General features: G+C 44.7%; 3 non-coding genes across 3 annotated transcripts; all 3 read left to right on the top strand.

Moving 5' to 3' along the window:
* The first annotated feature begins 2,708 nt into the window (after positions 1 to 2,708).
* Positions 2,709 to 2,782, top strand: trnai-aau (transfer RNA isoleucine (anticodon AAU)). The gene has a single exon. It is a non-coding gene; the product is annotated as a tRNA-Ile (tRNA).
* Positions 2,783 to 4,991: 2,209 nt separating this feature from the next.
* On the top strand, positions 4,992 to 5,065 carry trnai-aau (transfer RNA isoleucine (anticodon AAU)). Its single transcript has one exon. It is a non-coding gene; the product is annotated as a tRNA-Ile (tRNA).
* Positions 5,066 to 9,554: 4,489 nt separating this feature from the next.
* Positions 9,555 to 9,628, top strand: trnai-aau (transfer RNA isoleucine (anticodon AAU)). The gene has a single exon. It is a non-coding gene; the product is annotated as a tRNA-Ile (tRNA).
* The last annotated feature ends 3,767 nt before the right edge of the window (positions 9,629 to 13,395 follow it).

The following is a 13,395-nucleotide window of genomic DNA, read 5'->3' as shown; positions in this document are numbered from 1 at the left end:
GAGCGGAAAAGTCCCACTATTAGATTTCAATTCAAATGAATTTGGCATAAGGTTCGTAGCAGGTTATCAGCAGCACATAACCCTGACTCCAAAAGTCTGTGAGTATCCAGAAGAACAGTGAACGATCGTTGAAGGTACGTTTCTACAGACGATATTTTTCAACAAGACAAGCTGCAGGTGAGCTGGTGGCATTGCGATTGAAATTGCATGCGTCCGGACATTGTGCTTAATTTTGAATATCAGAGCAAATGGTTAAGTCGAGTATGCGCGTTCGGAAAAGTAAATGCTTTTTTTTTCGTTGAACAGCTTTGCAACGAAAGGAAATACTTCAGTCTCTCGTGCGATCGACATGAAGCAGAAAATGAACAGCCGCCGTGGTTGTGAGCACCGGCAATATAGGCATATAGGCAACACGGCTGGTGCTGTGTTGGTCGGTTAGCTCAGCTGGTTAGAGCGTGGTTCTAATAACGGAAAGGTTGTGGGTTCAATCCCCGCACTGACCACGAGAGGTGCTTCCGTCGTTAGCAGGGCTGTGTCAGTGTTCCCCGTGGCTTTTACTTTCACTGTCTGCAAGAACTTGTCACATGGTCGGTTGAGATGTGTGCTCATTCGAAAGGCGACCATCGCTGTCATGGAACATCAACCCGCTGGTCCCATGCCGGATCTCAGCTGCGATGCTATTTTTCCAAACAGCGTACTCCACCAAACCACGAAACAGGAAGCCTCACCTGCGCAATAAAACATTTGACAGGGATAGACGCACGACTTGATCGCCGTACCCATGATGACTGCTGGATGTTGTCTGCAGCAAATCATTCAGTCTCAATTGTTTTCACAAACAAATGCAAATCATGAAATATATGCAGTATTAAGCAGACCTGGCACAGTCTCGGAGCAGAACCAGAGTTCAGGCTTCAATTCAAATCAAAGATTCGTTCATGTTATTTTCCTTGATCTCTGTTAATACTTGTCACGCGTCTTCCAGAGGGAATTCATTCGCTTGCTCACCTCTCACGCATCGAAGTTGGAGTTATCATGACACCAGCAATATCATAGAGCCATTAATAAAATAAAATTACTGCGGATGCTGGAATCTGAAACCAAAAGGGAAAATGCTGGAAAGTCTTAGCAGGTCTGGCACCATCTGCAAGGAGAGAAAAGAGCTGACGTTTCGAGTCGAACCGATCCTTTGTTAAAGATAAAAAAGGGGGAGAAATAGGGAGCTGTTTACACCAGGCTGAGAGACGGTGAGTCAGGGCTCCAGATGCAAAGGTGATAATGAGAGTGCATGGAGAGATCGAAGGCAGATTAGGAGCCGTGAATGACGCAGGCTGCAGCCAGTGCTATGTGACAAAATATGTGGGGGATGGGTGAAGCAGAGACAAAATGGAAAACAGGGGAGAAGGGTAACAAAGCGGGAAGAGGTAAGGAAAAAGATATTGAGAGAGTGGGGAGCGAAAGAGAGACAATCAAGAAACAAGAGTTACAGAACAATGAAAAAAACACAAATAAAAAAGATAAATAAAATAATTGAAATAAAATTACCTGAAGTTGTTTGAATTCAACAACTTGAGACAATTTTACTTCATTGATTTTATTTATCTTTTTTATCATTTCACCTGCACTATCATAGAGCTCATTAGATATGGACAGCACTGAAAACACAGTCTTCGGTCGAACTCGTCCATTCCGAACAGATATCTTCAATTGATCCAGCCGCGATTGCATGCATTTGACCCATGTCTCTCTAAACACTGCCTATTCAAATACACGTCCAGATTCCTTAAAAGTATTGGAATTTTACCATCCATCACCAGCTCGTCTGGCAACATGTTCCAGAAACGCACCACCCTCTGCGCGCAGCCATTGCCCATCACTGCCTTTCCAATTCTCGCCCTCCCACACCTGATTTATACCCTCCAGTTCTGCACTGCCACACCTGAGCGAAAGAAACTTGTCTATTTACCCGATTCATGCCCCTCATGATTGAAAAGCCTCCATAAGATCCGCTCCCAGCCTCTGACCCGCCAGGCAATATCGTGAGTGAGTGTTCAGCCTGTAAACGTTTGCACGTTTTCCATTTTCAAATGGAGGATGTAGCATGCTGTCTGAAGCAATCATCTAAGCATCTGATCTGTCACTGACGACCGCTGCAGGAAGGCGTGATAACTTGCTAAATATGCTGTCAAACGAAGATTGCATTAGTAACATGAGTGATTGAGCAAAACGTGCAATTGGCTTCTGAGCTGTTGCTGACACCAAAGCAACTGCGTCGTTCGGGAGCAGAAAAGTCCCACTATTAGATTTCAATTCAAATGAATTTGGCATAAGGTTCGTAGCAGGTTATCAGCAGCACATAACCCTGACTCCAAAAGTCTGTGAGTATCCAGAAGAACAGTGAACGATCGTTGAAGGTACGTTTCTACAGACGATATTTTTCAACAAGACAAGCTGCAGGTGAGCTGGTGGCATTGCGATTGAAATTGCATGCGTCCGGACATTGTGCTTAATTTTGAATATCAGAGCAAATGGTTAAGTCGAGTAAGCGCGTTCGGAAAAGTAAATGCTTTTTTTTTCGTTGAACAGCTTTGCAACGAAAGGAAATACTTCAGTCTCTCGTGCGATCGACATGAAGCAGAAAATGAACAGCCGCCGTGGTTGTGAGCACCGGCAATATAGGCATTTGCTTTCGCGGTCTGAGCTGTGTTGGTCGGTTAGCTCAGCTGGTTAGAGCGTGGTGCTAATAACGCCAAGGTCGTGGGTTCAATCCCCGCACTGACCATGTGCGGCGCTTCCGTCGTTAGCCGGGCTGTGTCAGTGTTCCCCGTGGCTTTTACTTTCACTGTCTGCAAGAACTTGTCACATGGTCGGTTGAGATGTGTGCTCATTCGAAAGGCGACCATCGCTGTCATGGAACATCAACCCGCTGGTCCCATGCCGGATCTCAGCTGCGATGCTATTTTTCCAAACAGCGTACTCCACCAAACCACGAAACAGGAAGCCTCACCTGCGCAATAAAACATTTGACAGGGATAGACGCACGACTTGATCGCCGTACCCATGATGACTGCTGGATGTTGTCTGCAGCAAATCAATCAGTCTCAATTGTTTTCACAAACAAATGCAAATCATGAAATATATGCAGTATTAAGCAGACCTGGCACAGTCTCGGAGCAGAACCAGAGTTCAGGCTTCAATTCAAATCAAAGATTCGTTCATGTTATTTTCCTTGATCTCTGTTAATACTTGTCACGCGTCTTCCAGAGGGAATTCATTCGCTTGCTCACCTCTCACGCATCGAAGTTGGAGTTATCATGACACCAGCAATATCATAGAGCCATTAATAAAATAAAATTACTGCGGATGCTGGAATCTGAAACCAAAAGAGAAAATGCTGGAAAGTCTTAGCAGGTCTGGCACCATCTGCAAGTAGAGAAAAGAGCTGACGTTTCGAGTCGAACCGATCCTTTGTTAAAGATAAAAAAGGGGGAGAAATAGGGAGCTGTTTACACCAGGCTGAGAGACGGTGAGTCAGGGCTCCAGATGCAAAGGTGATAATGAGAGTGCATGGAGAGATCGAAGGCAGATTAGGAGCCGTGAATGACGCAGGCTGCAGCCAGTGCTATGTGACAAAATATGTGGGGGATGGGTGAAGCAGAGACAAAATGGAAAACAGGGGAGAAGGGTAACAAAGCGGGAAGAGGTAAGGAAAAAGATATTGAGAGAGTGGGGAGCGAGAGAAAGAGAGACAATCAAGAAACAAGAGTTACAGAACAATGAAAAGAACACAAATAAAAAAGATAAATAAAATAATTGAAATAAAATTACCTGAAGTTGTTTGAATTCAACAACTTGAGACAATTTTACTTCATTGATTTTATTTATCATTTTTATCATTTCACCTGCACTATCATAGAGCTCATTAGATATGGACAGCACTGAAAACATAGTCTTCGGTCGAACTCGTCCATTCCGAACAGATATCTTCAATTGATCCAGCCGCGATTGCATGCATTTGACCCATGTCTCTCTAAACACTGCCTATTCAAATACACGTCCAGATTCCTTAAAAGTATTGGAATTTTACCATCCATCACCAGCTCGTCTGGCAACATGTTCCAGAAACGCACCACCCTCTGCGCGCAGCCATTGCCCATCACTGCCTTTCCAATTCTCGCCCTCCCACACCTGATTTATACCCTCCAGTTCTGCACTGCCACACCTGAGCGAAAGAAACTTGTCTATTTACCCGATTCATGCCCCTCATGATTGAAAAGCCTCCATAAGATCCGCTCCCAGCCTCTGACCCGCCAGGCAATATCGTGAGTGAGTGTTCAGCCTGTAAACGTTTGCACGTTTTCCATTTTCAAATGGAGGATGTAGCATGCTGTCTGAAGCAATCATCTAAGCATCTGATCTGTCACTGACGACCGCTGCAGGAAGGCGTGATAACTTGCTAAATATGCTGTCAAACGAAGATTGCATTAGTAACATGAGTGATTGAGCAAAACGTGCAATTGGCTTCTGAGCTGTTGCTGACACCAAAGCAACTGCGTCGTTCGGGAGCAGAAAAGTCCCACTATTAGATTTCAATTCAAATGAATTTGGCATAAGGTTCGTAGCAGGTTATCAGCAGCACATAACCCTGACTCCAAAAGTCTGTGAGTATCCAGAAGAACAGTGAACGATCGTTGAAGGTACGTTTCTACAGACGATATTTTTCAACAAGACAAGCTGCAGGTGAGCTGGTGGCATTGCGATTGAAATTGCATGCGTCCGGACATTGTGCTTAATTTTGAATATCAGAGCAAATGGTTAAGTCGAGTAAGCGCGTTCGGAAAAGTAAATGCTTTTTTTTTCGTTGAACAGCTTTGCAACGAAAGGAAATACTTCAGTCTCTCGTGCGATCGACATGAAGCAGAAAATGAACAGCCGCCGTGGTTGTGAGCACCGGCAATATAGGCATTTGCTTTCGCGGTCTGAGCTGTGTTGGTCGGTTAGCTCAGCTGGTTAGAGCGTGGTGCTAATAACGCCAAGGTCGTGGGTTCAATCCCCGCACTGACCATGTGCGGCGCTTCCGTCGTTAGCCGGGCTGTGTCAGTGTTCCCCGTGGCTTTTACTTTCACTGTCTGCAAGAACTTGTCACATGGTCGGTTGAGATGTGTGCTCATTCGAAAGGCGACCATCGCTGTCATGGAACATCAACCCGCTGGTCCCATGCCGGATCTCAGCTGCGATGCTATTTTTCCAAACAGCGTACTCCACCAAACCACGAAACAGGAAGCCTCACCTGCGCAATAAAACATTTGACAGGGATAGACGCACGACTTGATCGCCGTACCCATGATGACTGCTGGATGTTGTCTGCAGCAAATCAATCAGTCTCAATTGTTTTCACAAACAAATGCAAATCATGAAATATATGCAGTATTAAGCAGACCTGGCACAGTCTCGGAGCAGAACCAGAGTTCAGGCTTCAATTCAAATCAAAGATTCGTTCATGTTATTTTCCTTGATCTCTGTTAATACTTGTCACGCGTCTTCCAGAGGGAATTCATTCGCTTGCTCACCTCTCACGCATCGAAGTTGGAGTTATCATGACACCAGCAATATCATAGAGCCATTAATAAAATAAAATTACTGCGGATGCTGGAATCTGAAACCAAAAGAGAAAATGCTGGAAAGTCTTAGCAGGTCTGGCACCATCTGCAAGTAGAGAAAAGAGCTGACGTTTCGAGTCGAACCGATCCTTTGTTAAAGATAAAAAAGGGGGAGAAATAGGGAGCTGTTTACACCAGGCTGAGAGACGGTGAGTCAGGGCTCCAGATGCAAAGGTGATAATGAGAGTGCATGGAGAGATCGAAGGCAGATTAGGAGCCGTGAATGACGCAGGCTGCAGCCAGTGCTATGTGACAAAATATGTGGGGGATGGGTGAAGCAGAGACAAAATGGAAAACAGGGGAGAAGGGTAACAAAGCGGGAAGAGGTAAGGAAAAAGATATTGAGAGAGTGGGGAGCGAGAGAAAGAGAGACAATCAAGAAACAAGAGTTACAGAACAATGAAAAGAACACAAATAAAAAAGATAAATAAAATAATTGAAATAAAATTACCTGAAGTTGTTTGAATTCAACAACTTGAGACAATTTTACTTCATTGATTTTATTTATCATTTTTATCATTTCACCTGCACTATCATAGAGCTCATTAGATATGGACAGCACTGAAAACATAGTCTTCGGTCGAACTCGTCCATTCCGAACAGATATCTTCAATTGATCCAGCCGCGATTGCATGCATTTGACCCATGTCTCTCTAAACACTGCCTATTCAAATACACGTCCAGATTCCTTAAAAGTATTGGAATTTTACCATCCATCACCAGCTCGTCTGGCAACATGTTCCAGAAACGCACCACCCTCTGCGCGCAGCCATTGCCCATCACTGCCTTTCCAATTCTCGCCCTCCCACACCTGATTTATACCCTCCAGTTCTGCACTGCCACACCTGAGCGAAAGAAACTTGTCTATTTACCCGATTCATGCCCCTCATGATTGAAAAGCCTCCATAAGATCCGCTCCCAGCCTCTGACCCGCCAGGCAATATCGTGAGTGAGTGTTCAGCCTGTAAACGTTTGCACGTTTTCCATTTTCAAATGGAGGATGTAGCATGCTGTCTGAAGCAATCATCTAAGCATCTGATCTGTCACTGACGACCGCTGCAGGAAGGCGTGATAACTTGCTAAATATGCTGTCAAACGAAGATTGCATTAGTAACATGAGTGATTGAGCAAAACGTGCAATTGGCTTCTGAGCTGTTGCTGACACCAAAGCAACTGCGTCGTTCGGGAGCGGAAAAGTCCCACTATTAGATTTCAATTCAAATGAATTTGGCATAAGGTTCGTAGCAGGTTATCAGCAGCACATAACCCTGACTCCAAAAGTCTGTGAGTATCCAGAAGAACAGTGAACGATCGTTGAAGGTACGTTTCTACAGACGATATTTTTCAACAAGACAAGCTGCAGGTGAGCTGGTGGCATTGCGATTGAAATTGCATGCGTCCGGACATTGTGCTTAATTTTGAATATCAGAGCAAATGGTTAAGTCGAGTATGCGCGTTCGGAAAAGTAAATGCTTTTTTTTTCGTTGAACAGCTTTGCAACGAAAGGAAATACTTCAGTCTCTCGTGCGATCGACATGAAGCAGAAAATGAACAGCCGCCGTGGTTGTGAGCACCGGCAATATAGGCATATAGGCAACACGGCTGGTGCTGTGTTGGTCGGTTAGCTCAGCTGGTTAGAGCGTGGTTCTAATAACGGAAAGGTTGTGGGTTCAATCCCCGCACTGACCACGAGAGGTGCTTCCGTCGTTAGCAGGGCTGTGTCAGTGTTCCCCGTGGCTTTTACTTTCACTGTCTGCAAGAACTTGTCACATGGTCGGTTGAGATGTGTGCTCATTCGAAAGGCGACCATCGCTGTCATGGAACATCAACCCGCTGGTCCCATGCCGGATCTCAGCTGCGATGCTATTTTTCCAAACAGCGTACTCCACCAAACCACGAAACAGGAAGCCTCACCTGCGCAATAAAACATTTGACAGGGATAGACGCACGACTTGATCGCCGTACCCATGATGACTGCTGGATGTTGTCTGCAGCAAATCATTCAGTCTCAATTGTTTTCACAAACAAATGCAAATCATGAAATATATGCAGTATTAAGCAGACCTGGCACAGTCTCGGAGCAGAACCAGAGTTCAGGCTTCAATTCAAATCAAAGATTCGTTCATGTTATTTTCCTTGATCTCTGTTAATACTTGTCACGCGTCTTCCAGAGGGAATTCATTCGCTTGCTCACCTCTCACGCATCGAAGTTGGAGTTATCATGACACCAGCAATATCATAGAGCCATTAATAAAATAAAATTACTGCGGATGCTGGAATCTGAAACCAAAAGGGAAAATGCTGGAAAGTCTTAGCAGGTCTGGCACCATCTGCAAGGAGAGAAAAGAGCTGACGTTTCGAGTCGAACCGATCCTTTGTTAAAGATAAAAAAGGGGGAGAAATAGGGAGCTGTTTACACCAGGCTGAGAGACGGTGAGTCAGGGCTCCAGATGCAAAGGTGATAATGAGAGTGCATGGAGAGATCGAAGGCAGATTAGGAGCCGTGAATGACGCAGGCTGCAGCCAGTGCTATGTGACAAAATATGTGGGGGATGGGTGAAGCAGAGACAAAATGGAAAACAGGGGAGAAGGGTAACAAAGCGGGAAGAGGTAAGGAAAAAGATATTGAGAGAGTGGGGAGCGAAAGAGAGACAATCAAGAAACAAGAGTTACAGAACAATGAAAAAAACACAAATAAAAAAGATAAATAAAATAATTGAAATAAAATTAACTGAAGTTGTTTGAATTCAACAACTTGAGACAATTTTACTTCATTGATTTTATTTATCTTTTTTATCATTTCACCTGCACTATCATAGAGCTCATTAGATATGGACAGCACTGAAAACACAGTCTTCGGTCGAACTCGTCCATTCCGAACAGATATCTTCAATTGATCCAGCCGCGATTGCATGCATTTGACCCATGTCTCTCTAAACACTGCCTATTCAAATACACGTCCAGATTCCTTAAAAGTATTGGAATTTTACCATCCATCACCAGCTCGTCTGGCAACATGTTCCAGAAACGCACCACCCTCTGCGCGCAGCCATTGCCCATCACTGCCTTTCCAATTCTCGCCCTCCCACACCTGATTTATACCCTCCAGTTCTGCACTGCCACACCTGAGCGAAAGAAACTTGTCTATTTACCCGATTCATGCCCCTCATGATTGAAAAGCCTCCATAAGATCCGCTCCCAGCCTCTGACCCGCCAGGCAATATCGTGAGTGAGTGTTCAGCCTGTAAACGTTTGCACGTTTTCCATTTTCAAATGGAGGATGTAGCATGCTGTCTGAAGCAATCATCTAAGCATCTGATCTGTCACTGACGACCGCTGCAGGAAGGCGTGATAACTTGCTAAATATGCTGTCAAACGAAGATTGCATTAGTAACATGAGTGATTGAGCAAAACGTGCAATTGGCTTCTGAGCTGTTGCTGACACCAAAGCAACTGCGTCGTTCGGGAGCAGAAAAGTCCCACTATTAGATTTCAATTCAAATGAATTTGGCATAAGGTTCGTAGCAGGTTATCAGCAGCACATAACCCTGACTCCAAAAGTCTGTGAGTATCCAGAAGAACAGTGAACGATCGTTGAAGGTACGTTTCTACAGACGATATTTTTCAACAAGACAAGCTGCAGGTGAGCTGGTGGCATTGCGATTGAAATTGCATGCGTCCGGACATTGTGCTTAATTTTGAATATCAGAGCAAATGGTTAAGTCGAGTAAGCGCGTTCGGAAAAGTAAATGCTTTTTTTTTCGTTGAACAGCTTTGCAACGAAAGGAAATACTTCAGTCTCTCGTGCGATCGACATGAAGCAGAAAATGAACAGCCGCCGTGGTTGTGAGCACCGGCAATATAGGCATTTGCTTTCGCGGTCTGAGCTGTGTTGGTCGGTTAGCTCAGCTGGTTAGAGCGTGGTGCTAATAACGCCAAGGTCGTGGGTTCAATCCCCGCACTGACCATGTGCGGCGCTTCCGTCGTTAGCCGGGCTGTGTCAGTGTTCCCCGTGGCTTTTACTTTCACTGTCTGCAAGAACTTGTCACATGGTCGGTTGAGATGTGTGCTCATTCGAAAGGCGACCATCGCTGTCATGGAACATCAACCCGCTGGTCCCATGCCGGATCTCAGCTGCGATGCTATTTTTCCAAACAGCGTACTCCACCAAACCACGAAACAGGAAGCCTCACCTGCGCAATAAAACATTTGACAGGGATAGACGCACGACTTGATCGCCGTACCCATGATGACTGCTGGATGTTGTCTGCAGCAAATCAATCAGTCTCAATTGTTTTCACAAACAAATGCAAATCATGAAATATATGCAGTATTAAGCAGACCTGGCACAGTCTCGGAGCAGAACCAGAGTTCAGGCTTCAATTCAAATCAAAGATTCGTTCATGTTATTTTCCTTGATCTCTGTTAATACTTGTCACGCGTCTTCCAGAGGGAATTCATTCGCTTGCTCACCTCTCACGCATCGAAGTTGGAGTTATCATGACACCAGCAATATCATAGAGCCATTAATAAAATAAAATTACTGCGGATGCTGGAATCTGAAACCAAAAGAGAAAATGCTGGAAAGTCTTAGCAGGTCTGGCACCATCTGCAAGTAGAGAAAAGAGCTGACGTTTCGAGTCGAACCGATCCTTTGTTAAAGATAAAAAAGGGGGAGAAATAGGGAGCTGTTTACACCAGGCTGAGAGACGGTGAGTCAGGGCTCCAGATGCAAAGGTGATAATGAGAGTGCATCGAGAGATCGAAGGCAGATTAGGAGCCGTGAATGACGCAGGCTGCAGCCAGTGCTATGTGACAAAATATGTGGGGGATGGGTGAAGCAGAGACAAAATGGAAAACAGGGGAGAAGGGTAACAAAGCGGGAAGAGGTAAGGAAAAAGATATTGAGAGAGTGGGGAGTGAGAGAAAGAGAGACAATCAAGAAACAAGAGTTACAGAACAATGAAAAAAACACAAATAAAAAAGATAAATAAAATAATTGAAATAAAATTACCTGAAGTTGTTTGAATTCAACAACTTGAGACAATTTTACTTCATTGATTTTATTTATCATTTTTATCATTTCACCTGCACTATCATAGAGCTCATTAGATATGGACAGCACTGAAAACACAGTCTTCGGTCGAACTCGTCCATTCCGAACAGATATCTTCAATTGATCCAGCCGCGATTGCATGCATTTGACCCATGTCTCTCTAAACACTGCCTATTCAAATACACGTCCAGATTCCTTAAAAGTATTGGAATTTTACCATCCATCACCAGCTCGTCTGGCAACATGTTCCAGAAACGCACCACCCTCTGCGCGCAGCCATTGCCCATCACTGCCTTTCCAATTCTCGCCCTCCCACACCTGATTTATACCCTCCAGTTCTGCACTGCCACACCTGAGCGAAAGAAACTTGTCTATTTACCCGATTCATGCCCCTCATGATTGAAAAGCCTCCATAAGATCCGCTCCCAGCCTCTGACCCGCCAGGCAATATCGTGAGTGAGTGTTCAGCCTGTAAACGTTTGCACGTTTTCCATTTTCAAATGGAGGATGTAGCATGCTGTCTGAAGCAATCATCTAAGCATCTGATCTGTCACTGACGACCGCTGCAGGAAGGCGTGATAACTTGCTAAATATGCTGTCAAACGAAGATTGCATTAGTAACATGAGTGATTGAGCAAAACGTGCAATTGGCTTCTGAGCTGTTGCTGACACCAAAGCAACTGCGTCGTTCGGGAGCAGAAAAGTCCCACTATTAGATTTCAATTCAAATGAATTTGGCATAAGGTTCGTAGCAGGTTATCAGCAGCACATAACCCTGACTCCAAAAGTCTGTGAGTATCCAGAAGAACAGTGAACGATCGTTGAAGGTACGTTTCTACAGACGATATTTTTCAACAAGACAAGCTGCAGGTGAGCTGGTGGCATTGCGATTGAAATTGCATGCGTCCGGACATTGTGCTTAATTTTGAATATCAGAGCAAATGGTTAAGTCGAGTATGCGCGTTCGGAAAAGTAAATGCTTTTTTTTTCGTTGAACAGCTTTGCAACGAAAGGAAATACTTCAGTCTCTCGTGCGATCGACATGAAGCAGAAAATGAACAGCCGCCGTGGTTGTGAGCACCGGCAATATAGGCATATAGGCAACACGGCTGGTGCTGTGTTGGTCGGTTAGCTCAGCTGGTTAGAGCGTGGTTCTAATAACGGAAAGGTTGTGGGTTCAATCCCCGCACTGACCACGAGAGGCGCTTCCGTCGTTAGCAGGGCTGTGTCAGTGTTCCCCGTGGCTTTTACTTTCACTGTCTGCAAGAACTTGTCACATGGTCGGTTGAGATGTGTGCTCATTCGAAAGGCGACCATCGCTGTCATGGAACATCAACCCGCTGGTCCCATGCCGGATCTCAGCTGCGATGCTATTTTTCCAAACAGCGTACTCCACCAAACCACGAAACAGGAAGCCTCACCTGCGCAATAAAACATTTGACAGGGATAGACGCACGACTTGATCGCCGTACCCATGATGACTGCTGGATGTTGTCTGCAGCAAATCATTCAGTCTCAATTGTTTTCACAAACAAATGCAAATCATGAAATATATGCAGTATTAAGCAGACCTGGCACAGTCTCGGAGCAGAACCAGAGTTCAGGCTTCAATTCAAATCAAAGATTCGTTCATGTTATTTTCCTTGATCTCTGTTAATACTTGTCACGCGTCTTCCAGAGGGAATTCATTCGCTTGCTCACCTCTCACGCATCGAAGTTGGAGTTATCATGACACCAGCAATATCATAGAGCCATTAATAAAATAAAATTACTGCGGATGCTGGAATCTGAAACCAAAAGGGAAAATGCTGGAAAGTCTTAGCAGGTCTGGCACCATCTGCAAGGAGAGAAAAGAGCTGACGTTTCGAGTCGAACCGATCCTTTGTTAAAGATAAAAAAGGGGGAGAAATAGGGAGCTGTTTACACCAGGCTGAGAGACGGTGAGTCAGGGCTCCAGATGCAAAGGTGATAATGAGAGTGCATGGAGAGATCGAAGGCAGATTAGGAGCCGTGAATGACGCAGGCTGCAGCCAGTGCTATGTGACAAAATATGTGGGGGATGGGTGAAGCAGAGACAAAATGGAAAACAGGGGAGAAGGGTAACAAAGCGGGAAGAGGTAAGGAAAAAGATATTGAGAGAGTGGGGAGCGAGAGAAAGAGAGACAATCAAGAAACAAGAGTTACAGAACAATGAAAAAAACACAAATAAAAAAGATAAATAAAATAATTGAAATAAAATTACCTGAAGTTGTTTGAATTCAACAACTTGAGACAATTTTACTTCATTGATTTTATTTATCTTTTTTATCATTTCACCTGCACTATCATAGAGCTCATTAGATATGGACAGCACTGAAAACACAGTCTTCGGTCGAACTCGTCCATTCCGAACAGATATCTTCAATTGATCCAGCCGCGATTGCATGCATTTGACCCATGTCTCTCTAAAGACTGCCTATTCAAATACACGTCCAGATTCCTTAAAAGTATTGGAATTTTACCATCCATCACCAGCTCGTCTGGCAACATGTTCCAGAAACGCACCACCCTCTGCGCGCAGCCATTGCCCATCACTGCCTTTCCAATTCTCGCCCTCCCACACCTGATTTATACCCTCCAGTTCTGCACTGCCACACCTGAGCGAAAGAAACTTGTCTATTTACCCGATTCATGCCCCTC

The sequence above is a fragment of the Chiloscyllium plagiosum genome, unplaced genomic scaffold (assembly GCF_037043375.1).
Source record: "Chiloscyllium plagiosum isolate Xiang-an unplaced genomic scaffold, Cpla_swu_hap1 HiC_scaffold_45, whole genome shotgun sequence".
Taxonomy (NCBI): domain Eukaryota; kingdom Metazoa; phylum Chordata; class Chondrichthyes; order Orectolobiformes; family Hemiscylliidae; genus Chiloscyllium; species Chiloscyllium plagiosum.
The sequence above is the reverse complement of the archived record's forward strand: the minus strand, read 5'-3'. Positions and strand labels throughout refer to the sequence as shown.